General features: G+C 41.8%; 1 protein-coding gene across 5 annotated transcripts in view; it reads right to left on the bottom strand.

Moving 5' to 3' along the window:
• Window positions 1-27,725, bottom strand: part of RSU1 (Ras suppressor protein 1) — a 249,259-nt gene that overhangs the window by 73,569 nt on the left and 147,965 nt on the right. The window lies entirely within an intron of this gene.

The raw sequence follows: 27,725 nt of genomic DNA, 5'->3' as shown, positions 1-27,725 counted from the left end.
GGCTGGGTAGCCCAAGGAAGTCTCCTACGTGTTTCCTTCAATAAAAGGTAGCAGGCCAGTCCATTGCCCCAGGGTAGAGCATATCTGTTCTCAAAGTCCGCTGACCCCAGACATAGGGGCACACCAACATTTATTTGTAATGTGCCGAATATGGACATTCCCTGGCCGGAACTGTGGAGAAAGAGTAACTCTGACAGTAACCTGCATCTTCCTTCATTTTTAAAAGGAAAAGAAATATATTACAATCCATTTAGAAATCAGAACTGGGTTCAAAAGAAAACTGCCAGAAGTCTCCTACTTCAACATAATCTCTGCTAGCATTTTCATAAATAGTAATCATAGCGTATGTTCTAATTAGGTTTATATTTTCATTCTTTTAAAGATTTTTTTATGTTTGAATAATCTCTACATGTAATGTGAGGCTTGAACTCACAACCCTGAGATTAAGAGTCGCATGTTCTACAGACTGAGCCAGCGGGGCGCATCTCTAGTTTATAATTTTAAACAGATGTTACTGCATCAGTATTTGTCACATAATCATAAACACAAACACTGACGGGCTACCCGTGAATCATATCGCCATTTCAACATTAAGGCGAACATTTATTTGTTTTGGGGACAGACTGCTTCTAATATTGTTTGTGGTTTTTTAAAAGATTTTATTTGAGAGACAGAGACAGAAAGAGAGAGAGAGAGAGAGAACAAGCAGGGGAGGGACAGAGGGAGAGTGAAAAGCAGACTCCCCACTGAGCAGGGAGCCCGATGTGAGGCTCGACCCCACGACCACAGGATCATGATCTGAGCCAAAGGCAGATGCTTAACCCACTGAGCCACCCAGGCGCCCCTCAATATTGTTGTTTTAACAGACCAGTATCTGTTTTAGCAGAACAGTATCTTTAGCAGTGTGGTTTTGGGCAAGTCATCTAACCTAGCTAAACTTCAGTGATGTTATAACTCATGAAGTCATGTCCCATAAAGAAGCATATGTGTAATCAGTCAGAAACACAGGAGGAAGGGAGGGAAGACCTTGTCTTTCCTTTACCAAGGGGAGTCCTTTAGGAACTGACACCCACTGGGGACAGCCAACCTGCCCTGACAGCGAAGGGATGAGGTGTGCCTGAGCAGGTCTCACGAGAGGCCAGGGCCACTTCCATTTTGAGGGTAGGGGAGTTAAGGGTCCAGATGCAAAAATGCTAAAACTATGGTCTCAAAATTTGCAGTATATTTTAAAATGCACACCTAACCAAGTGATAATTTAAGACAACAACAGTAAAAGTAACATAATGATTTTTATATAACACAGTGGTACTCAACCACACAGGATTTCACCCTCCAACAGAGGCCTGTTTGGCAGTGTCTAGACACAACTAGACACACCTGGGGGTGTGGGACTGGCATCTAGTGATGAGAGGCCATGGATGCTGCTAAATATCTTATAATACACAGGACAGTCTCCAACAATAAAGAATTATCTAGCCTGAAAGCCAATTACTGAGGTTGAAAGATCCTGGTGTAAACACAACTTCCAAGTAAAATTAAACCTGAAGCCCTTACTGAATACTAAAGCCAGGAAGTGTGTCTGTTTCCCTAACCCCATCTCAGCCCCCTCGGATACAACATCTCCCCCAAGCTATGTCTTGCAAAGGTGTTCTGAGAGAGGACTGAGCTCGTATAGATGCAAGCTTAAAATTTTAATCACTAAGTATGTATTTTTATTAAGTGATGCCATGTTATCATCTAGAACACTGCAAAACCATTTCATTTACAAATAAACTTAAGACTATGAATTGATTTAAGGACAACTATTAAACCTTATAACAACACAGGTGCTAATCTGGATATGGCGAAAGTCACTCTCCTAGAGAAGAGGGTTTCCATACACATTTTATTCTGTGTGTAAATACCATTCATAGGTAGCTCTTTCACAGATTGATTCGAGGCTAAGATGACATGAGGTTAGTAAAATTCCCCAAGTGACGTAATGGAAAGAACAGCACAGACCAACTATTTCCAAGGTTTCTTTTTCTCTGAAGGGAACTGTGCTTTTAGTAATATCAGAGATTTTGGAACCACGCTATCAGGGCAACATCCCAAAGCCAGGAACTGATTGGGACTTGATCAAAAGCAACAGGTAGGATTCTGGAAAGCGCTCAGTGAAAGTGTTTTCTTAGTTGGGAAAAGGACTATTCTGGATACCTGGATATAGGAAAAAAGGCTGTTATAAACTAGGGCTAGAGGATGTTCACACATGCAGGTGTGACCTGGATGGAAATAAGCACTCGATTAGAAGAGACAGAAAATGTCTAAGTTCAGTGGCATCGTGTGAGGGAGAAGCCTACCACACTCAGCCCCCTAAGAGGAGGCAACAACTAGAGAGGATAAGCCTTATCAGTGACTATGTCTCAGGCTCAGAGTTAAGAATTCCTGACTGAGAGCTCTTCTAGGATCGCTCTTCTAGGATCGTGTAAAGGAAGTGCTAAGAGAGTCAGGGAAGCGGGGTGGAGACTTTCAGACCCCTACACCCACCACAGCAGCACTAGGTCAAGTGCTTTCACAAAGGTGTCGGCTTACAGATTCAACTCCGCAATGTGAACTTCTAGGTATGAAATGAAGAGAGAATTGCAAACTGGACTACAATTAGAGCTTGAAAACACTGCAAAAACGAACACTCTGTCAGGGAAAGTCAGGAGAAAGACCATTACAACGTAATCTTCATAAAATCCTTCTTCAATTGCTAGTGAATCAAGGAACTAGAACTCAGTGGATATTAACGCATCAATGTCAAGAGACACTTAGAACGCAGAAACACGGACAGGGATTTGACGGTGCTTCCTATCCAGCCCCTCGTTCCAGGCATTATTTAATAAGGGGCTGAGTGGTCACGCCAGGGATACAGTGCACTGAGTCTCTGCTTCGACCACCTCCCCAGGCCCCTAACTCAGGGCATCGGGAACCTGCAGGAGAGCACGCCCGGGCGCGTGTGCAGGTGGGAGCAGCTCCACGAGCATCACCCTTGTAATAGCTGGTGGACAGACTAGGTGCTGAAGAGCCGGAGCACACGTGCCTCGCCTCGGTGCTGCCCATGACTTCCCTCTGGTCCTGCCGGCCTACTCCCTCTACTTTTTCCTCTGGGCCTGCCCAAGGGGTCCCCAACCATTAGAAATCATCTACTCCTCTTCAGAGCCCAGCTGTAGCCATCCTATTTCTACCCATGACTGTTGTCTGCCAGCTGGTCCTCAGCCTTTTTGTCCATGCCACTGCCACTGTAACTGGGGACACGATGCTCAGGGCACTGGCTTGCCCCTGAGACCCTGGCAAAGGGAGGACACTGCTTCCTGTTCTGCACCCGGAGCAATGTGCTTCACTGTCCTGACATGGGCTCTGTGCTTGGGCACACTCCTCAAGCCCTGGAGACCCTGCAGGCCAAGACGGTATCTTATAAATCTCTGCCCATGCAGCCTGGTCCCGTACACACAAAGTATACTTAATACATAATTGCCTGTGTGCTGATTGATTAAAAGAGGTTCAGATTTACTTCCTTCCCAGGTTCCTAAGAAGAAATATACCATGCAACTGAAGGATACAGCTGGCTTCCTAATTAATATTAGTCACTTGGCAGTTCTTAATTAAGAACTCTAAAATAAAGACCCACCTTTCCACCATGCCAAGTAGATAGCACCTTCATTAGTATTTAAGAGCTGCAACCACGACTTCATTTTTATGCTCTTTTCTCTGCCCTGCCAGATGGGAACATTAGCTGCATAGTATTTATTAATATAATAAACAAAGACAAGTACAAAAGCTTGGGGGAAATTCAGGCAGAATTAGTCACTGTACTCCTTTAGCACAAGCTTTACACATAAGCGGAAGGGAGGCTTCTCTTCTGCTTCTCAGAGGAGGTAGATGGGGCTCCATGCAAGAAGCCACTCTCGGCCCCACTCGCTGCCTACAAAGAGCTTCTGTCCCTTGGGGGTCCAGAGTGGGGTCCTCAGGACTGCCCCCCCACAATCTATTTTAGTGATGGCTCTGAAGGGCAGTATTCAAGGCTTGCCTGTTCAGGCCTCCTGTACTCTAGGGAAGGCTAGAATGTGGACTTTATAAACTGGAAAAGAACCCAAAAGAGAGAAAGGTACTCTCCCTTTCAAGATGGTCACACAGTCACTGTGGTCACACAGTCACAAAGCAGAGTTCCAGTGAGAACAGAGCCCCCGGTATGCTCTGACTGGGAAGCACACAGGGTTGTGTGTGATCATCAGGGATGAACTGGTGAGCTTTCCTTTCTTCCAGCCCGAAAGGGGGAACCACTGAGTGACCCACATCCGTGTCCTAGTATAACAGTGTCTGCTTTCACCTTCAAAAGTGTCCTCTTCTGGCCAATAATCTATTTGGTCACCTTACTTATCAGGTAATAAGAAAGTAAAAGAATGTCGAGAAGAGGTGGGTGAACGGTATCAACAGGATGCACATGCTCCCTCCTCCTGACAGGGGTAGGAGCCTGTTCTTTAAAGTTAAAAAGAAGGTGAAACCCAGTTTCTCATCATCCCAGTAACCTTGGAGAAGAGGCTCAGACTCAAGCTTCCCAATTTACGAAAAGGGAAAAGCCAGAATTACATGGCAGGTTTGTTGTGAACATTTGATCATGCACCAAGACACCTGGATACAGGAGATAGCCAGCAAGGGGGTTTTCAATAAATCTCACATCACAGTTCTGAGAAACCACAAAGCCTACCTGTGTTTCAACATGGGTATACATGCAAGGACCCCGGAGTCCAGGGGAACAGTCTAGCTCCCAACTCTCCTATTTCCTATGCCTTTGGGGAGACTATTGTGTTTCACTAGTGAAAGACAGCTAAAAGCAGGGTATCCTTCCTTCTTGGAGTGGCCATGATCCCCAAAGACTTTCTAAAAATTGGTGGGGATGTTTGGCTGGAGGACTACTGTGGCATTTACTGGATGAAGGTTTGAGATGCCATGTCTTCCAATAACGCCAGATCTACTACGTTTATAGAATGGTCTCCAGGGCTACTACAGGAGTTCTCAATGTCCATGGGACACTTATGTGGGTGGAAACCCTAGAACCTGTTTATTTTATTGAGGTGCACAAAGTATTTTCTGGCCAGTATCAATGTATCCTGGACATTCCATCAATGCAACATTTGTGCAAATTGAGATGAGGCTGTATTTTACTATGTTTCTGCAGCTTTGCTAAGAATTCTTAACCATCTTGGAAAGTCACATCCCTGACACTGAGACCACTTAGAGCATCTGAGTAGTTAATCTGTCATAACTCTATCAGCCTGCAGTTAGAGCTGCCAGATTCACAGAGAGGATTTCCAGGCACAGGTGCAAACATGTGACTACAACTTCCCATCCTCTAGTGTTGCCAGTAACAAGTGTTTATATATTGAATACCTTTGCATATTGAATGTATTCAGTAATAAACCATCCTCCTTTTATTTCCCCATTATGTTACAGTTGGAAAATGAGAATACTTCTTTAAAAACTACATGTTTAATTATTTATTTACAAATCCACTTCAGGACTGGAGTGGCATGACCAAAGCGATGGTCACAAAAGGATCTGAAAGAGATGAGAAACAGTGCCCTTTCACATAGGGCTGCTGTGAAGTTAAACAAGTTAAACGTGGTAACTGAATCAGAGCCTAGCATGTAGTAATTGCTCAAGAAACATTAGTTACTTTTAATATCACTAATGTTACCAGGAGGCACCCTTTCTACCTAATGCTGCTTAACTAACTGCTCCTAAAAAATGGAATTCACTTTCTGGTTCTCCGGCTACTCGATCCAGAGGTGAGATTGGCAATGGTGAAGGGCATTCTTCCTGGCTCACAGGGAAACTAATAACATATGGCAAGGCGCCCAGGAGGGAGAGAGACTTTTCCCAATAGCTCTGACACTCACAGAGGGTACTTCATTAGCCTGTCTATTACAAACCACTTAAGACACATATTTATTGACAGCAATCTGCCAATTGATTAAACATCTCAATATATGAAGCTGCCTTTACATTAATTAGCAATTTGGAGAACATGATCCTAGAAGTTACGATGGATAGTTTTGGAAATCCTTGCAACACTTCATTTGCTTTAACCTTCTGTAAAATATCAACACACTATCAAAACAAGGAGTTAGTAATAATCTTCCTCCCTATCGGAACACATTATGTACACACACGTATTAGCACATTTACATGCTCACATTTCACAGTAGATTCGATTTATAGTATAATCCGTTTGTTTTGTACATAATACTTAATTTGTTCAATACAAATCTTAAAAACCTCACTGCACACATGATATAACTGCCTCCAAATGAGCTAAGCTTCAATTTTCACTTGTTAGGTAGAATCCACTGATTGCAAGAAATTTTACATTTCTCTTGCATGTTCTATAACATTTTGTGCATTTACAAAACAGCCACAATGAGACAGGTAGGAAAGGCATTCACTGCTGCCTGCTGTGTGTTTATTCTTAATGATAGATATGAGTAATTATTTTATACGACACATATGATTTTTCACTATGGAGATGTTTTATAAGAAATACGAATGTTTAGGGGCAAAACAAAGGGACAGGGAGTCCTGCAATTAGCTCCACATAGTAGCCTTGAGAAGTCTGGTTTGTGACTAAGTTTTAGCCTTCTCTCGTTTCATTAATTTCACTTTTTACTAGCTGGACTTTACCGTTTGAACTTCCAGGCATCCTGACATGTTTTGTTTTTCCAAAGTAAAAACAAAAAGGGGGAAAAAAAAACCAACAACCCTTTCTTCCTCAACCACATAAGAAGCAAGGTCCATTGGAAAAAAAAAATTTTTCTTTTTATAGCTTCTCTTGCATTCAGGTCATGTTCCTTCCTCCTGGCTGTCACATTCTTCAGTTACTTTATACATATTCCTCAAATGCTTCACTCTTGGCCACAATACTATTAGCGTGGTTACCGTGATGTGATGCTCAACTGTGTTCCTCTGCCAAGTAGCATAGGGTTCACTAGGGGTCCTGCCAGACAAGCAAAGCTCCCAAACTTCACTGTGCACAGCAATCACCTAGGGAACCAGGGCTGGCATAGATTCTGATTCAGAGGGTCTGAGGTGGGGCCCAAAATCCTGCATTTCTGACCAATTACCAGATGATCACTGCTCAGGAGACCACACTTGAGTATGAAGGGGCCAGTCATCAGGTCATTATTTTAATTAGCAAGGGTTCAAAACGAGACCCATTGGCAACACTGATCTAGAACACCACAGCCTCTGTGCATAGTGAAACAAAGTACACTAATGAGGAAAAAAGAAAGAGCTGAGTACAAGTCTTCAAAGTGATCACATTAAAAGGTTCCATCTTGTTCTACCCATCTTGTACCTACTGATTACTGGACCCCTCCTCTGTGATACATGGAGTGGCTAGGAAGCTGATCAGAACATTATGTGAGTCATATAGAAGCTCTGTATTCAAACCCCATCTGAACATTCACTGATGTGTACCCCAGACAAGTTACCTGGTCTTGCTGGGTTTCTAACTCCATATCTGCAAACAGGGACAGTGTATACATCATAAGTGTGGAAGAAAACTAACAGAACCTCCCTCTTAAGGCTGTGAAGAATGAATAAGATCACGTCTGTTAGGCTGGACACATCTAATTACTTACTAGGTAATTAGAAATTACTTAGAGGGGATCCCTGGGTGGCGCAGCAGTTCAGCGCCTGCCTTCGGTCCAGGGCGCGATCCTGGAGACCCGGGATCGAATCCCATGTCGGGCTCCCGGTGCATGGAGCCTAGTTCTCCCTCTGCCTATGTCTCTGCCTCTCTCTCTCTCTCTGCCTCTCTCTCTCTCTCTCTCTGTGTGTGACTGTCATAAATAAATAAAAATTAAAAAAAAAAAAGAAATTACTTAGAAATACTGCCTCTAACCTCAGGTAGCAGAGATGATGGTATCTTTGAAATCTGACTTGTCCCAAATGGAAAAAAAATAATTTTGTTTGGTTTTCTTTTCCATTTTAGTAGCACAATTAGACTAATTAAACTTTAGGATCACTCTTTTACTCATTAAAATAAAAAATATATATAGATAAAAAATGAGTATGACCTAAATTCACTTTGGTTAAGCAAGTTGTTTCACAGATGAGAAACTGGGATGTGGCTGGGGCAAATGACTTGACCAAGATGACAGGTGGTTGGTGGCAGAAATGCGCTCAGAGCCTCCTTGAAGCCCGGGTACCAGGCAGCATCACCCTATCCAAAGTCACCCATAAGGTCTCAAGTTGACAGAAGCCAGAGATACCCGATTAACAGTTTAAGAGTTTAAACAGTTTAACAGATTAAACTGTTGATGTTAGTAACTTCCTAATATTCAAAAGCCAGGGTGTGCAAAATAATAATTCTTGTGTCCATTTATAAAAGGAACACCCCTAGTTGGAAATCCAGCTCTTGGGCTGTATTAACTTGGCTTCTGCATGCCTTGGTAATGACACATCATTGTTAGAATGTGCATTTGGGAACTGAACCTGAGAGTGGGGCCCATGCTTTCCTCACAATGATGGGCATGGTTCCCAGCTTTCTATAACGCTCCCCAAGTTTCCGTGAACCAGTGAGTGAATGAAAGCATGTGAATAAATGAAGAAACTCATGAACAAATCCAGGTGTTCATGCTGTTGGCTTGGCCCCGACCCTCTTCCCCCTTCCCACAGAGCCCAAGTGCCAATCTTTACCTGAGCCAGGTAGAGCCCTGCTAGAGTGCAGCTCCCCATGAGTGTAACTGGGAAAGATAGGAGGCTCTGAGTCTCTTGAGACACACAGGACTCTCCTCTCTGGCTCATGAGAGGGAGAATTGAGGTCACTGAATTGCTGCATGGTTAAGAATTAAAATCATCAAGAAAAAGCTGGAAAAGGCAGAGAGAAATGAGATGTAATGAGTATAATTCCCTTAAACTTCCTGTTCATCTTACCTTGCCTTTATACCTTGGAAGAAAAAGTTTCAGGAAATTCAACTGAAAGTGGAAGTGGAGAAAGATTTCAGGGACTTTAAAATAGCCCCTTCTGACACAATCACGTCCTCAACCACACCCTGTTCTGCCACGGAACAAAGCAGTTTATTTTTAGGCACCTGCCTTTGCCCCCTGTGCATTTTCTGGGCTAAGAGTGGTTCATGAGTGGGGATGCACTGTACTGCTGCTTCCCCGAGTAAAACCTAAAGGCAAGTTTATGCTACTGCCAGACAGCCTTATCTGATGATTGCTGAGATGCAACATGAATTAGACAAAACTTAGTTTTTAGGTTGTCATTATAGGTCAGCCACCTAATTTAGCAAGAAATCAGGAGTCACAACTTTCCTTGAGGAAAAGACCTTCTTTAAAAAAAAATCCAGGGAACTCCCCCCAGAAGTATTTAAGGGTGTCCTTTGTTTACTTATTCAATAAGGATTATTTGAGAATTTATGCCAGAATACTGCTTGTACTATATCATCAGCCTTGCTAAAGAAAGCCAGCCCATTCCCATCCCTATATGAAATGATTAACAAGTTTCCTGTTCTTGTTTTCTCCACTTTTCTCACTAACACCTGATTGCCTTTTTACGTTCTCCCAATAGGTTATCATTCCCTTCCCGTGATCAAGGGTCCGATGGCCTCCTCCTCGCTTGTGCCCAGTGAGAGCCAGTGACAGCATCCACCATGCGTCACACAGCTCCATGAAGTACGCACCTGCCTTCATCTCTACACCTCATTAACGTAACTGATGATGAGAAAGAATGAAATGATACCCAAAGCCCTTCTTGGCACAGACGGACTCCCAAAACATCCCTTTGTGAGCTGGGCAGCTTTGTTCACAACATGACCCCACGCCACAGGTGCATTTCATGATTCTTTCTCCAGTGGTCATGATCCATTTAATTGAAAATAATACTTCCCAGGTGGAACCTGCTAGAAAGATTTCACAAACCTGGGAAACAGTGTGAAGTCAAATTGGATAATCAAATTTAGACATTCTGAGAACACCTCCCCAAATGTCACCTCAAATTTAATCAATGCCAGTTTTTGACTTTGCATTGAAATATCCGATCTCAAATCCTCCTTTACGAGAAAGTAACAATTAATTAATCACTTCTTCAATCCTTTCCTTACAACCACAGGGTGAGTCGCTGTAGCTCAGAGCCCAGTTAACTCAATCAAAGCTGCCTGGCCTGATTTGCCTTGCTTTGAGTTGTTCCTCTCACCTCCCCCCAAAAAGAAATCCTTTCATATTTTACTGTTTTTCATTTTTACCACCACCACCAAACATCAGCAGATTTGGGTGTAAGGGCCCAGAGGTTCCAATCATAATTAGCATCCAACTGTCTGCCAACAAACCATTTCTGATAATTAATTCGGCCATCACACAGAAAACTGTCATGTTCCATGGGAGAGGATCAGAAGACAAGCTTCTGCATGAAAGCTGCAATGCCATGATTGGCGGGGGACAGTTTAGACCGTGTCTCCAGAGAGAAGTCAGAGCACTGAGATGATTTAAGCCTCAAACAAGCCCAGGGCACATTGGTGCTGGGTCCTGCCTGCACGGCGGGGAGCAGTCACTCTTCGGAGAGTGCACTTGCCCAGTGGTGGGCACCACTTGGACCTTGGCTGGCCCTGTGCTTCCATGAGCCTCACAATAAAAGGAAACATAGGAGGGTGATTTTTTTTTAACCATAAATAAATCACTACCAAAGGAGGATTTCCAGAACACCTCCAAATTCCAAATGGTACACCACTCCTTCAATGACAGCTCATTAATTTTAATTTTCCTTTAAAAGTGAAAATGGTCAAAGACTGTGCTTTACCCGGTGGCATAATTCAGAATCCCATCGTCCTCTGCTTACACCACCGGTATTCTACTATTCTATTATTTCCCTGAGTTATAGTCATTGTGGGCCCAGGGAACCTTTCCTTGACCCTACTTTTATGCTCCTAAACAATGTATGCTTCCTGTTCCCATTCCAGTACCTCATCCCTAGCACAGGGAATCCAGCACACAGAGGACACCCCAGAAATGTTTATCCCATCCAATTTCAAGTGTGGTTTGGACTGAGTCAAAGGATCTGGGAAGAGGGAGCCTGAACTGACACTTATGGCAAGTGTGACAGGGTGTGTGCTTCTGGAAGTGGTCCAGAGAGGCACTGGAGCTAATCTAATTAGCTGCTGCCTTGACTGACAAGCTCTTCTGCGTCCTCTCTCAGCATGGGTTCTACCCCAAAAAGGGTGGATGGGAAGTTATTCAATGCTTATGTCTGTTCTACTACTATTACATATCAAAACCTGCCCTGACATTGACTTTGCCTTCTCATGACATGAAAAACACATGCACATGATTTCCTCTCAAAACACTTTTCCCTTTGTGTCCCCTACCACATAAACAAAACCAACAACAACAACAAAAAATCCCCCACTGAATAATAAACAATAAACCAGATTTAGAAAACTAGGTAAACTATGGCAAATTGCTTTCTGAAACGTATGAATAAACTCCTGAAAACACAAAGCCTTTTAAATCTCTTTGATCCTGACTGCTCACTCTTCTTTTAATTGGAGGTAACCATACACCTCCTTGGTTTATTAGTGATAAGTTGGATGTATCTAAAAACACAAAACAAAACAAAAAAACCCAAGAGGCTTTTTAAAATAAGTCCTTGTTTAGGATTCAAAGGTATCTTCCACTCCGAGTTAGGTTGCCGATAAAAGCAAGAGAACAACCGTGCTGCCAAGCATCATATTATAACCAAACCACCAATGACTGATTCTCCATGAACTCTTCCTATGGCCAACTGCTTGGTCCTACTATAACTCTTCTGTAAGAACCATAAAGGATATAAATAAATGAAGAAGCTCTTTTGCTCATGAAATTAAAACCCTTCAGTCTCCCTAGATACTAACAATGCTGTGTGCCACAGCCCAAAACTCTTAACTGGGCTGGCTACGATGGGGAGGTACTACTGGTTGGCTGGAAACACTGGCTCCTCTAGACCAGAGTTTCTCAATCCCCCTACAAAGACACTTTGGACCAGATAATTCTTTGTTAGGCATGACTGTCCAGTGCACTGTAGGATGTTTGGTAGCATCCCTGGCCTCTCTCTACTAAGTAGATACCAGTAGCATCCCCCATATCAGATGTATGGACATTAGTGATGGCTCTAGTCATTGTCAAATGTCCCTTGGGGAACAAAACAGTCCTGGTTGAAAATCACTGTGTTAGCATTACAAATACACAGACTTTTGAATGGCTATGAACAACGTAAGCCCAATGTGAAAAAGGAGTTTGTTTTCTTTCTTTCTTTTTCTTTCTTTCTTTTTCTTTCTTTCTTTTTCTTTCTTTCTTTTTCTTTCTTTCTTTCTTTTCTTCCTTTCTTTCTTTTCTTCCTTCTTTCTTTCTTTTCTTCCTTCTTTCTTTCTTTTCTTCCTTCTTTCTTTCTCTTTCTTCTTTCTCCTTTCTTTCTTTCTTTCCTTCTTTCCTTCTTCCCTTCCTTTCCTTTCCTTTCCTTTCTTTCTTTAGATTTCACTTACTTATTCATGAGAGACAGAGAAAGAGAGAGGCAGAGACACAGACAGAAGGAGAAGCAGACACCCTGCGGGGAGCCCAATATGGGACTCGATCCCAGGATCCTGGGATCACAACCTGAGCCAAAGGGAGATGCTCAACCACTGAGCCACCCAGGTGCCCCAGGAGTCACCTTTATACATCAATGTAAAGAAAAATCAGGGCCACTTAAGATATGATGGTCCCCAACTTGGGAAAAGAATGCTTACTTGAGCTTATTTGAGGCCACCAAGAAAGAACAGACGTAAAATGCGTATTGTGTCCACAATCCATTCCCGCCTAGGGAGAGAAACACAACCAGCCGGAGCTGCCTCCCCATGGTAGCTGTGCATTTGCTTTTGTTTTTAGATTCTTTCCTCACGTCATGGAAGAAAGGTCCCATGGCTCAGAAATGTCCTGAAAAGCACATGTTCTATAGTAACTGTGCTAAGTTAGTTGAGTTCCAGGTCACTCTAGGTATTCAAGGAGAGGCGAGAATACCAGTCAGGCCAAGGATGTTGTGGAAGGGACTCTGCACAAAACAGTAGTTTGGCCTGACCTCGAACGTGCCAATCCAAGATCCCCTCTGAATACGTTCCAGAACTCAGACCCTTCAGAATCCCTTCTCAGAAAGCTGTGACAAGGAGAGGGCAAAATCCTGCCCTGAGTGGATGACGATCTCAACTCCAGGACCCTCCTGGGTGAGGGGCACCAACTGGACATTTGCCTCTACAACCAATCACAGCTTAGTCAAGATTCCCCACTGGCTTGGAGCTCTCTCCAACTGGTTTTTCCCTCCCCACCACTAATTCTCATTAACCTGAAAGACAGATTGCAGACGTATGGGATCTCACACTGATGTCCAATCTGTCTTTTCTAGCATCCTCTATTTATCAGACAGTTTCAACCATGTGAACCATGACTCCTCAGTCTTTGCCAAAGCATTCTCTTCACTGTGCAGAGCTGAAGTATGGGGACGGAATGCCAAGATGGCTCAGAGATGTGCAGCCATGTACATGCAGATCCATTTACAGACAAGACATAGAGCAAGATGGCGATGGGGTCTTCTGTTGCTGGCAAGAAACAGAAACAAACATTCTCTGCTCTTGGCTGGAAAACACCCAGGTGAACAGAACACCTGTCCAGTGGTCCTGCAGTAGTAACAGGGGCCGATGTTGCATTGCTCCCATTTCAAAGCAATCCACGCCAATCCAAACAGTGCACGTGCGAGCAGTTTGTTCTTCAACCACCCAACTGTACCTCCCAATATATACGTCCTAATGAAAACACAACTTGGGATGTGCACCTGGATGGCTCAGTCGGTTAAGCATCTGCCTTTGACACAGATCATGATCTCGGGGTCCTGGGATTGAGCCTCTGCATTGGGTTCCTTGCTCAGCAGGGAACCTGCTCCTCCCTCTCCCTAGCTCCTGCTCTCAATCTCTCAAATAAATAAATAAAATCTTAAAAAAAAAAAAGACAAAATGGGAGCTATCCATAGGTACACAACTTTTTAATATAAAACTCTGAGTTGAATTCTCTATCGCCACACAATGTTTTCTTTTAAAGAATATGTCATTTTCACATGCAACTGTGTGCTTCATATGAGCCTAGTCCTTTTGCCTCCTGCATCTTATGTTCGAGATTTTCTTCCTGTGTCCAGCACTTTAAATGCAGCTCAACTCCCACAGAATAAAAATACGCAGATATGTGGCTGTTTACAACTATGTGGTTGCATTTCAGCAAAATTCACAGAATGTGGGATCTGAAAGGGACCTTATAGATGACCTACTTTGTATCCTCCACAAAGCTTTTGGGGGGAATTGAGTCTAATAGTTCAGGGACTTTGCTAAGATTCACTAATGACTAAGCCAAGACAATGAATTTCTACTACGTTGCACTTTCCATTTACTATAAACTTATTTTCTACCCAACAGGGTGAAGCATTTGCCTGCTTACTTTTGCAGAACAGCCACTTCAGAAAACTGGCAGTTTCTTACCAAGTTAAATATATGTCTATTCTATGACCCAGTGATTCTGCTTCTAGGAACCTACCCAGGGGAAATGAAAACATATGTCCGTATAAAGACTTGTACAAAAATGTTCAGAGCAGCTGTATCCATATAACCTCAAACTGGAAACAATATTAATGTGCAATAAGAGGTCAATGGATAAACAAATTGAGGTGTATTTATACAGTGGAATATTGGTTGCATCTGCAGATATTCTGGGCAAGTTGTCCCAATGCAGCAAGCAGAAAGAGGAAAGTTCAGTTTTCTTGGATTATCACCAGGTCCTTTGTACTCCTGGCCCTCTTAGCTCATTTTTTCAATATATTCTTTCTCCCTCTGCTAGCCAATTTTATATCCTCTTCTTCCAAACCTCAAATATGACAATACTTCCTCACCCATCCTCCCTCTCAGCTGAGAACCTTGCTCCCTAGTTCACTGAGAGTATTGAAACGTTGCAAAGAGAAATGCCACCCAGTCCCAGCATTGGTCCGCCAACCTACTGGCACTGGCATGGGCACATCGTGCCTCCTGTGATTACTCTGCGTGAACTGCCTGGACCCCCAGCCAAGGCCAACCCCTCCACTTGCATCCCAGATCCCCACCCCTTCTGCCCACACAATGACACTGCTCTAGCAACTGTCCTCTCTCCTACATCATCGATTTACTTCGCTCTGCTAACCATTCACATTAATACCACACACACTTTATTCCTGCCTGTCTTGACTCAACATCCTCCTCTAGTGACTGCCCATCCCTGCCTTCACTCGGAGTGAACTCTCCAAAGATTTATCTGTGTTTAACCCATTCCAAGCTAAGCTTCCTACTCCAACCCCTTTGGTACCAAAACAAGCTCCGAGCTTTGATAAGACCTCTGCATTGTTAACTCCAAAGGGCAACCTCAACCTTATTCGATTATATATGGCAATGGGGCAAAACTGATCAATTTCACCTTCCGGAGGCCATTAATTCGTGTGGTTTTTGGGACACTATGCTCTCTTGCCTCGCTTTTTGACTGAGGGCTCCCTCTCTGTTTCCTGTACTAGCTTTGATAGCCTTTCTACTGCCTCTTAAACGCCAGGGGTCCTGGGGCTTAGTCTCTGGATTTTTTCTTTTCGTACTCCCTAGATGATCTCCTCTAGACTCCCAACACCCCGGACTCTCAGGCTTGTATCTCCAGCCAGATCACAGTCCTGTCTCCGGATGATGACAACCCACCTGCCAACCACCCCCTTAACACCTCCCAAATTGCCCCTCTCAAATCCACTCCTCTCCGAGAATTCCATTTGGACAACACCAACTTCATTCTTCCCATCCCACCTCCAACTCACCAGCAAATTCTATCAGCCTCTCTCTTTCAAATACACATCTAATGTCCCATCTCAGCCAACCCACCACCACCTCCTGCTCAGGTTCCTGCAAATTGCCTCCAAACTGTTTTTTTTCTGCCTCCCTTTTCATTCCCTGGGACCAGTGCTCCTTCTAAAAGATTAACCAGATCTTGTCACTCTTCTGCTCAAAACATACCCATGGCCTCCTGTCTCATTGAGAACAAAACCCAAACTCTTGTCATTGTCACCTCTTGAACCTCACAGTGGCCTTGCTATGTTTTCCTGGGTGGGTGCACCTGTGCCCCCCTGCCCCCGCCTGGACCACTGCTCTTTTCAATTTCTGCACATACATCAGGTCTCTGAGGCCTTCTGTGACACTTCCCACCCTCTGCCTCTTGTCACCATCTAACATTCGTTCACTTACTCTCTCTCCCCACTAGAATGCAAACTTCACCAGGACAGGTATTGTATTTTATTCCCCATTGGACCCAGCGCCAGTAATAGGCACTATAAATCTTGGTTGAGTGAATAAATGAATAACAAAAGAATACCATGCTTTGTATTGAGTGGAACACGTTCCTTCTACTTCCTGCAACTAAAGCATTATCAATAAATTACATTATCAACAAATTAGCTCGCTGAGACCATCAGAGCTCTGTTCTCCAAATCGCCATAAGAGAATCAATAGCACTGGATCAAACCATGAAGAAATTCAATCTTGCCTCCACATGAAATCAAAATAGCATTTATGGTACGCAAAGTTACTTATTAATTCAATAAACATTTACAAACATGCAACTGTGAGCATAAACTTGTTAAAGAGAAAAAAATCAGGCAGCTGGAGCCACAAGCAGGTTTCCCGTAGTGCAGGCTGTCTACCTATCTGCGCAGCAAGGGATTTGCTGACTTTTACTCCCTTTCTTCCCCACCTCCCTTTATTTGAAGTTTAGATCAATCTGGAAAAGCTGAGTGGGGGAATATAATTCTAGGGTTGCATTACTATAAAGAAAAGTCGTATTAGGCATTATTAATAACTGACAGTGAACGGTCAAAAGATACTCTAAACACAACTAGAAACATCACTTAAAATTCACACTCAGATCAACCACTTGCTAAAGATCATTTTTTGCGGTAAGTGATGTGGACCCTCAGAGGAGAGATTTCCCCAGCACAGAAAAGAGTTGGGCAGGAAGAATAAAAGACACAAAGAACAGTATCCAGATCACAAGAATCTGAACAATTAAAGAATTTGGCACATTTCGTCTCTGACACTCTATTTCCAAAAAAGATGAAAGGAAAAAACAATCATAATCGGTTATATTTTCATGGCACTTCACAGCTTGAAAATCACATGATCATACATTATTCCTTCCACCCTGACAAAACTTAGGTTGTGGACACAACAGTGTAACTAATGCTAAAACGAAAACAAAAACAAAAACAGGCCTAAAATGGCACCACTTAGGTTAAGCCCTCAAGTCAGCAAATCAATACCTAACACCTAACCTAACTGCAGTTTCAACCTTCTAGGTATGGAACCGTTAAGGAATCAATATGGAATTTCCTGGCGAATACTAGAAAATTTACTGAGAGACCCCTTCTGCTGTCCTGAGGAGGGTAACTTTGCCTCAATAATGCATTCCTTGCTAATAAATTCCCTTTTTTTTTTTTAATTCCCTCTCTGTGCCTTTAAAAGTTTTTTTAATTTTTTTTTATTTTTAAATTTTTTTTTTTTAAAGCTCTCAGGGCTCCTTTCTCCCTTCCACTTGATAGATGGAACCCTGCCTGATTGATGAATGGTTCAATAAAACCAATTAGATTTTCAAATTTATTTGCTTGAATTTTGTTTAACTTTATATACTTCTTATATGTTTTATACACGTTTATTTATTACTTCATAGAGAAATAAACTGAGAGTCAAACACTTCCAAAAATTTTTTTCTATGGTCAATACAGTTTGGGAAATGCTATACCATCTATGATCTCTCTGGACATCAAAGATGAACACTTGCTATTCTCAAAGGGTTTTTCCCCAAAGTTTTCTAAGCTTATTTGAACATAACACCCTTTTGTGGGCCTATTAATATCCTTGCAGCATACACAGATCACCCCAGCCTGAAGATTCTCCAATATCACTTTGTGACCTCAAAAGATTCTCCACAAGTGAGGCCCCCAGTGGGTCTGTGATTTAAAATAAAATCTTGATGAAAATGACAAGCATAAACTAGCCCCGTGCCTGCTGTAAAGTAGTCAATCAATGAGTGTGAGTTTCCTGGCTTCTGTGCAAGGACAGGGTCCGCAGGTATTCCCACAGGGGCTCTTGGAGAGGTAGCTCTGGAGGCGAGAAGACTGTACCTTCCCTGAGATGACAATGGGAACCCCGAGGCGAGGATGCAGGGCAGCTTTGCAAAGCCAAAGCTCAAGTATGACACACATGCCATTAAGATACACGCAGCTCAATGCAGTCCATTTAACAGCTTCTGACACGTACTGAAGCCGGGAGGAACTGGCGTGGAGGGGCAGGGTTGGACAAGGAAATTCTGCAACATGCATGAATCCAATCCCTTACGGTTTTCCTAACTGCAAGAACGGATGCAGACCTCACAGGATAATCATGCTTATTAAATATGGGTGAAATGATTGTGATTCATCTTCTCTCCTGCTTCTTAAATCACTTCATGAAAGCCAGACTTGGCTTCCACAGAAATAACATAATGCCGTACAAAATGGTCTCATTATTAAAAGTACCCTTTAATGTAAAATGATCTTGGACAGTTATTCGGTTGCGATCCTGCAGGACTCTGCTGCTGTTTATGAGTGCTAACGGATGGGGTAAATTATTTCTCTGATATCACGCAAATGGAACTTCTGAACTCATTATGTATAAATTATTAAGTTATAAAACACGCCTGGCTAATAAAACTGGGGCTACAAGAAGTGTGATTAAAGTCACACGTGACTGTGACCTATTAAACAATAATGTATTAATTCATAAAGCTGTACGCAGCTTATCCAGATCCTATAATTAAAATATGCTTCATCACTAATTGCCTTACGAACCCTTAAATTTCCCCAGAACGATTCGAGAAGGATGGCAAAACAGCAGCTCTTGCTAGTATATGTCTTCTGGTATTGGTAACTAAGAAAACCCTTGTAATAAAACAACTTTTTAGCTCTGTTCTAATGCAATCCTATTGATTAGTCCACAGATTTATGGCTGGAAAATATTTTGGTAAAATTAATGTGTGTTTAAAGGTAGGGAAAAAACCATACAGGCACAGAAATTGAGGAGAATAACAATGTTTCACATATTTCTGCCAACATATTAACTAATACAGCAAAAAAGATCCTTGATATGTCATTTGCTGACTGATGGGTGCACAGAGCTGAGGCTCAAGCACGGAATTTTATTGCTGAAGACATTTTCATCTGCAGCCAAATCACCGGGGAAACACTTTGTCAAACAACTTCATTCTGCATGGAGACTTTGTGACAATATTGGCATCCTCAGAATTTGCTCAGGTTTTTCCTATTGCATCTACCTGTCTGTGCCTGGAAATATTTACAGCAACACTGCAATTCATGCAGACGTTTGGTTTTAGCACCTAGAAACAACCTAGCCAGCTCACGTTTTATAGTCAGAGAGTTTAAAGTAAGTGCTCTGAAGCTGTATGTTTTTAACATAAATAAGACAATATATTTTAAGGAAAAATTCATATCAAACCCCCATTTCGTATTAATAGGAACAGATCTGGCGTTGGGGATCTGCAAAGTTAGAAACCAAAGTTGCTTTCCTAGCAGCCCATCTTTTTGCCTGAGTACATCAGAAAGGTACAAATTAGGAAAGAGGGAGGTAGGGGGAGGAAGCAAAGAAGGGGGGCGGGGAGAGGAAGGGGAGGTTGGAGGAAGAACACAACACGCTGCTTGTTGGATTCTGGTTATTTTGAACTCCACTTTTAATTTTAGATCCTGAATTTATTTTGCCTGAAGTGAGAACACAACCCCTCAAAACAGCCCTGGACACTTCACCCTTCCTCTTATCCAATCATCACACGCATGTTCCCAAATTCTTCCCCTAAATAACTTTCTCAACCTCTCCTTCAGCCCCTGGTCCAAGCTCTACCATCCATGTCTCATACCTAGGCACCAGAGATGGCCCAGCAAGCTACTTCCGCTGGCCCCTTCACTTATAGTATAAAGTGACCTTTCCAAAGCAAATGGGATCAAATTCCCACCTGTTCACACTTGCCATTTCCCTTCACTCTGGGATAAAAATCCTCCAAGTGAGCTACCAACTAGCATGGGGTAGTTCCTGCCCAGCACTGACTTCACCTGGGACCACTCTCTGTGCTACGAGCATAGTCAGTTCCTCAAAAGAGCCTTGCCTTCTTCTGCCACAGGGCCTTTGCATGTGCAACTTTCACTGCCAGGGGTGCCCTTCTGCTTGCTGCTGGACTCCCCTTATCCTTCTCATTCCTTCACTTGTTAGCTCCTGCCACTTTTCAGTTTTGTTGGGCTATCAGGTTCCCAGGTACAAGCTCTTAGAACACAATACTGTGCTTTTCCTTTTCCATACTTAACTACATTTTATAATACATATCTAGTTATGAGACTGTTTAGATTAGGGAGTGACTCCCCTATTGCACTGTACAGTTCATATGGTCAGGGGACAATATCTATCTTCACACATGAGTCCCTCAGCAGAGGGCCTGTCTGAATGTAGAACAGGTGCTCAATCAATGCCACCGAAGCAAGGGAGCTGAACGATGGGTCCCCTCACCGCATTAATAACAAGCAAGAAGACTTCTACTACCCTTCCCACCATTAAAATCAGGGCTCTGTAGAGCCACAGAGCCAATCACCTGACAAGAGACCTGCCACCAGCAAATTGTTTATGTTATTAAGTATTTTTTCCCTCAAAGTGTAGGGATGAATTAAACAAGGCTACTTACACACACTCCTATATATGCTATGGGTTGCTGTGAACACATCTTTATTAATACAATCAAAGAGCAAGGACTTGGATCTGTATGGAGTTGCTCATGGATATTAGTGTGATTTTGGTCTAACTTTTCCTTTCTCGATCATTTCACAGATTACCTAGTGACAGAAGTACGCTGACATTCACTCTTTCATAAAGTTAACAAAAAAAGCAGAGAAGTGTACAAAGGCAGGCAGGTAGGGGAGGAAGGAAAGAAGCAAAGGACACAGTAATAGGTGGCTTGGCAAACTACTGAATAATACAGAAGAGTTGCAGAACAATCAGCTGCTGCTCTGCGGAGATCCAAAGATCTGGTGAGAAACTGGTAGAAAAGGTGGAAACAGCATCAATACCAACCAGCCTCTGACTATGAACTCTGGTTGACAACAGAAATCCAAGACTAGCCGTACCATCTGGGTCTCTAATTTTTCTCATCAGTGATTTTTCACAGACTGTCTGCTATATGCTGAGGAAGAGCTACTTTCGTCTTAAATTTTCTGGCCACTGATTATAAACAGGATGGCATGCTTTCATATAGGAAGTAAACAAAGAAACATCAGGCTTGGCTTTGGAGGGATGTCAGTGTTATATAAAATTAGATTATTCTTTAAACCCATTCTGTAACATTCTTTTCTAATCATACAGATAACTTCTTCAAGGACCCTGAAATAACAATTGGTTATGTAAAAGCACTAACCTTAAACCTCTTTCCAAAAGACTAACCACCACACAGAACAAAATCCTTGTGAATTCTCCATTTTGAATTTACATAGGATTCCTTGTTAGCCTCAAGATTTTAAATATTTATCCTTTACTTTGTAAAAGTCTAGTTTCTGGGACATAATAAATGCACAGAAAAATCTCATGCTTATTCTTTAAATAACAAGCCCAAACAAAAATTCATCAATGTTCTAAAAGGTAAAAAGGTAATAGGTTCATTTTAGTCAACGCATGTGTTTATTGTTTAATTTACTCAGGAGAAAAAAAAAAAAAGCCTGAAAGGAATTATAAAAACAGAATGGCTATTCAGATATAGTACCATGAAGGACAGTTAAGGATCTGTACCAAACTGCTTTATTTAAGAATCAGAATACGGTTTAAGAAGCAAGTCCAGTAACATCCTGCCATGTGAATCATATAGATTTGTCTGGACAACATGAAACACATAACGATGATTTGTGGAAAAAGGTAACAGATGTAATCTGTTACTGAGAAGAGAACTAGCATGACTGCCTTAAAAATGATGGCCACCCTTTACTTCAGAGTGGCTTTCGTGTGGACACTTGAAGATGCAGAAATTACTTTCATTATGCAAAAAATGGTAAATTCCTGTTACCTTACTCCACCACCTTCCAAGAATTAGACAACTTCTGCATCATCATTCACTTCTACAGAAGTGATAAATACACAAAATTACCTTTTTCACTACTGATCCTGGTGCCACCTATGTTAACCATGTAATCTTGGGAAAGTCCCCTACCGTCTCTGTGCCTCAATTTCTAAATCTACACAATGGAGGTAACCGTGACAGGGCTATTTAGCTGAATTAGAAAACACAAGTGTAGCCTATCACTTCCCACCTCTTTTTTTTTTTTTTTTAAGATTTTATTTATTTATCAATGAGAGACAGAGAGAGAGGCAGAGACACAGGCAGAGAGAGAAGCAGGCTCCATGCAAGGAGCCCGATATGGGACTCGATCCCAGGACTTCGGGATCATGCCCTGAGCCAAAGATAGATGCTCAACCACTGAGCCACCCAGGTGCCCCCATCACTTCTCACCTCTTGTCTGGAACTGGGCCTCGCACAGCCCTCTCCTCAATAAATATAAGCTGTGGCATTTATCAACCACATGCCTGCTACACACCTGGGTAAAGATGACTTACAAATTATACAGGAAATTCATGTTCTCTCTCTCTCTCTCTCTCTTTTTTTTTTTTAATATTTATTTATTCAAGAGAGACAGAGAGAGGCAAAGATATAGGCAGAGGGAGAAGCAGGCTCACTATGGTGAGCCTGATATGGGACTCGATCCTAGCACTCCAGGATCATGCCTTGAGCTGAAGGCAGATGCTCAACCACTAAGCCACCCAGGTGTCCCAGGAAGTTCATGTTTTCCAAGTTATTACCACAACCAAAATGTTTCTGGACAGCCTAATGGATATGAATGTTAACACTGACCTTTCTCCGCTAAGGAGATTTTCACTAGTGATAAGCAATTGTAGGTTATACAATGGGGGGGGGGGGGTCCCAGTGCCAGCTGCTCTGCCCCAGGCTTGCCATGTGTGATCTTATCCACTCCTCAGGGCAGTCCTAGGATATAGATACTATTCTGGTTTTACATGTTATAAAAGAAGGCATAGGGATGGAGGAGAAGTGAAAGAACTTGCTCAAGCAGTGATACTAGGTCTGAACCAGACTCTGTGGATCCCCAAGGCCTTGAACTAACTGCTATATGGAGTGCAGAGTTCCAATTTGTACATGCTAAATGGGTCTGCCAAAAGAGGAAAAGGAATATTTATGGTGAACTGTAGTTCTTCTCCACAACAGAAGGCACCAGGAATAAAAGTTTTCTCATTGCTATTAATAGTGATTTTAAGCAAAAATATGTAATATGATATATAATTATATTTAAGAAAATATTAGTACAGGGACGCCTTGGTGGCTCAGCAGTTGAGCATCTGCCTTCGGCTCAGGTGTGATCCCAGGGTCTGGGATTGGGTCCCACATTGGGCTCCCTGCAAGGAGCCTGCTTCTCCCTCTATGTCTCTGCCTCTGTGTGTCTCTCATGAATAAATAAATAAATAAATACTTAAAAAAATTACTACAAATAATTGAGCTTCAATTATTTCATGGCATTTTTGCAAGAGCCTATTTTTCCATGAAAGCATTCCAGAAAATTCCCTGTTCCTAATCTCATTTTATCTACAGGAAAATAAAACCAAGGAAATTGTGTTTCAATATTTAGTAGTACTGATTTCTTAGCACTAGCTTTCAGGGGGAAAAAAAGCAATGTTGGAAAGGTTCCAGAAGTTCAAGACACAAATCTATTTCTCCTTAAGCCATCAAACATCAGAACCAATTGGCAAAAACATGTTATATGGCTTTCTAAAATATCATGTCAGAGTTGCAAATTTAGTAAACATAAATGAGGACTTGAGCTCGTCAGGGATGCTGAGTGTCACTTCTCCCGTACATCTTTCGAAGACAATCTTGAAGTATCTTTAAGAGGCAGAAGTGTTCTAGGTGAGATTTAGTACAGAAGCTGATCTTTTTCTCCAAAACCATTATAAATGCTTTCAAAAAAGAGAACAAGAAAACAAAACAAATCCTGAAAATAAACTAGGGCAAATAGTAATACACTTTACAAAAACACATTGTCTTACACATGCAAAAGACCTAGCTAGTGAGGTCACTTATATTTCCTAAATTTAAGATTACAAATCACATATTTTTCTAAAATGAATTTGTTTTTCCAGCTATCAATCGGGGCCGAAAAGGGATTCTCACGTGCGTTAAGAAACAATAGTACTAAAAAAAGCTGCTTTTGGACCAAATGGACACAGCTCTTTTTCAGCTGCTTAGTGATACCTTGCCCCGTCATAACTGATATGAGGAAGCACTTATAGTAAGGGAGAAAGACACCAGCTCAGCAGTGCTATATGAAAATGTGGCCCACAGCATTTTGACAGTCAAGAATCAAGATCCACAATGTCCGCTGATTGCTCTTAATATAGTCAGGAGCTGTGTCTTTTCATGCTTAGAGCCCCCTTCTCGGTCCAATGCCTGAGACTGAACTGTTCACAGCATAACCAATACCGCCTCTGCCATGTTTTTCCCTCTTGATCAAACTCCTTCTCCCTAGCAGAAGTAAACTCTTTCACCGTCATGTTCCCACTTCTCTGCCCACACTTCCCTTCCATCATAGCTCCCCAAAGACTTTATTTCATATATTTGTTAACAAGTTTGTCCTTCCTTCTACCCTGGCATGCCACTGTGGCAGAGCCCAAAACTCTGCTCAGCTTTGGGGGTTAGTACAGACACGGCACACGTTAGTAGGTACTTCTGAGGAGTAGTTTCATCAGGTACTACGGTGATGGGTAACAGTTTGTGAGATAATGTAACTCACAACATGAAAACCTGTAAATAAGCACATGAAAACATGCTCGACATCATGGCCATTACTGAAATCCAACTAAAACTATAGTACCATTTCCCATCCACTGGGGTGGCTGTAATCAAAAGGACACATAACAACATATGACAGCCAGGACGTGGAGACACTAGAGCTCTCCCACAGTGCTGGTGGGAATGTAAAATGGTGCACACCCTTGGAGAACAGTCTGGATGCAAACTGGATGAATATACTAAAAGTCACTGACTTGTACACTTTGAATGGGTGAGTTGTACGATTTGTGAATTCTCTCTCAACAAAGCCAGGAAGGAAGCTCCTTGGCATCTGACTGACTAGTCCTTGCCTGGCACGAAACCAAGAACTGGAATGGCCACCAAACTAAGTACTTGCTTCTGACTGAGGTCTTCTCTGGATTGCTCTTTTCTTCAGTCTCTCAAAGGCTGATCATTTTGGGGGAAACCAAGACAGGTTAACGACAGTTAGAACTCTCAGGGTCAGCTAATCTGATTTCTCAGATGCTCAACCAATTTGCTCACTCTCCGGATATACTGCTTATTGCTTTTCTCCTTCATACTGCCTGTGAGGAGATGTCAAAGCTTGTTACGAGCCTCTGACTGGAGCTACTTGGAGTAGAAGCTGCAATCTCCAATTAGTCAAGTTTAAAACTTGAGGAAGCAAGGAGACAACAGTGAGGGAGGCAAGTATGCAGATGGCCAAAATAAACAACAAACATTCATTTTCTTTTCTGAGATTGAACAGGAAATTCAACGATTCACTCTTATGCTTAAAAGCAGTGGCTTACAGAGAATTAAATGTATGTTATTCAATACAGAAGATGTATAACAAGAGTTTCCAAAATTACTGTTGAAAAGCAAGATATTGTTTTCTAGTTACTAGTTTTACTTAACCTATTAAAAACAGGAAACAGTGGAGTAAAAAGTGTTGACTCTGTCCAAGTCACAAAGTATAAAAGCATCAATTATGGCAGAGGGCTTTTAGACTCCATATATTTACAAGGAGGTAGTGAGCTCCTCTTCCTCTTTCCACTAGGTGTCCTATAAAAGGAGACTCTGTCTTCAGACTTTTAAATAGTTAAGGGAAATCCATTTAAATATTTCTTTAAAAAAATACCACAAGAACTTTATGAACCTCCTAAATCAAAGACTTAATCTCATTTTTATTTTTAATTTATTTTTTGAACCATCAATGCAGCTTTAACTTAAAAAGCTTTTTCACTCAAATTTATTCATAAGCAAGACAAACACCCTAACAGAACAGAGATTAGAAGGGGTCCTTGTGAATCATGAAGGCACAATATTCAGCATGTGTGAACACTGGGAATTAAATCACCCTCCCTCTCAGAGATATGCATCTTATTCCTTCAGTATCCAAACAACTGGGATAACTTATTTATCCAAATCAATTAACCAAATTAAAAAGAAAAAGCAAATTCAAAGGGAAGAATCTTATCAGTATTTAAAAAGAAGTACGGTACCTGAAAGAACCCAAGACAGAGCTTTGTAAATCCTAAGAGGTACTTAAAATCAGAGCTAATAAAAGAAGACAAAAACAAAAATTTTAACTTTGCTATATGGGAGAGAGGCACAAAAAGAAAGAAAACTAATTCAAAAGGCTTTTTACCACTATCTCCCAAATCAGGACACAGAAAATGTCAATGAGAGTAGAACTAGCCTCTCCTTCCTACCAAGTTCTTCAGAAGCAGGTGACTTTTGTAGGGGGCTGGACAGACCACACCTGAATTCTCCACTGAATTCAGTATGAAAATCCTTCTCAGGAGGAAGCACAACTCTCTCCACAGATCATTAATGTTTGACTAACAGCTCAAATTTTACTGGCAATCACTCCTTCATCTTGGTTGAGATGAAATTTTGTAAGACATAAGGGCATTTATTGGAAAAAACAAATAAAGCCATTCACACACAGTGATAAATTCCCAACGTGACACCATCAGAAACTCTTACAGTATTTACCACTACTTTAGGACTTCTGTTTAAAAAAAACAAAACACATTCTTTTTTTTTTTTTTTTCAAAACACATTCTGCTATCTAAAACTCTTTTCCAACTCCACTCCCTACACAGGATGACTTAGGAGTAGGCATTTCTCATCACAGAGTAACACACCTGTAGGGTGCTTTGTCAAGTTACACGTATGCAATTATCTCATTACACGTGACAATAATTAACTTGCTTTTTCCCTCAGGCGCAGTCTGTAATAATGGAATAACACTAATACCAAAATAAATTAAAACATGCAGGCATGTCCACTCTGTAAAAGCAGAGACCATCTCCTTTGCTCAGTATGGTTATTTTAAAGATCCTTTGTATTTGCAGGCACATCACAAGGTTGACAGGATAATAAGCAGGCTCATGGTGTCTCATTAATCACCTTTCTGTCACAACAGAGGTTTAAATACTGTATAGTAGCATAGCTAAACATGATTTTAGCAATATTTTTCTTCCTTCTCAAAATACTGACCTACTGTCAATGTTTATCAAACATGGCACACAGTAGGTGCTTCGTGAATGTCCACTGCTACTGATAACAATAATGATCAAGGTATCTTTTGAGAAGGCTTACAGACAAGTACAGAAAAAAAAAGAGGCCCAAAGGCAAGAACTGAATCTAAATGACCAAACTGACAATCAGAAATAAGAAGTCCTGAAAGACCTTGTTTTTATCCAAAAAAGAGAAAGCAG

Source organism: Canis lupus, chromosome 2, assembly GCF_011100685.1.
Source record: "Canis lupus familiaris isolate Mischka breed German Shepherd chromosome 2, alternate assembly UU_Cfam_GSD_1.0, whole genome shotgun sequence".
Classification (NCBI taxonomy): Eukaryota; Metazoa; Chordata; class Mammalia; order Carnivora; family Canidae; genus Canis; species Canis lupus.
The sequence above is the reverse complement of the archived record's forward strand: the minus strand, read 5'-3'. Positions and strand labels throughout refer to the sequence as shown.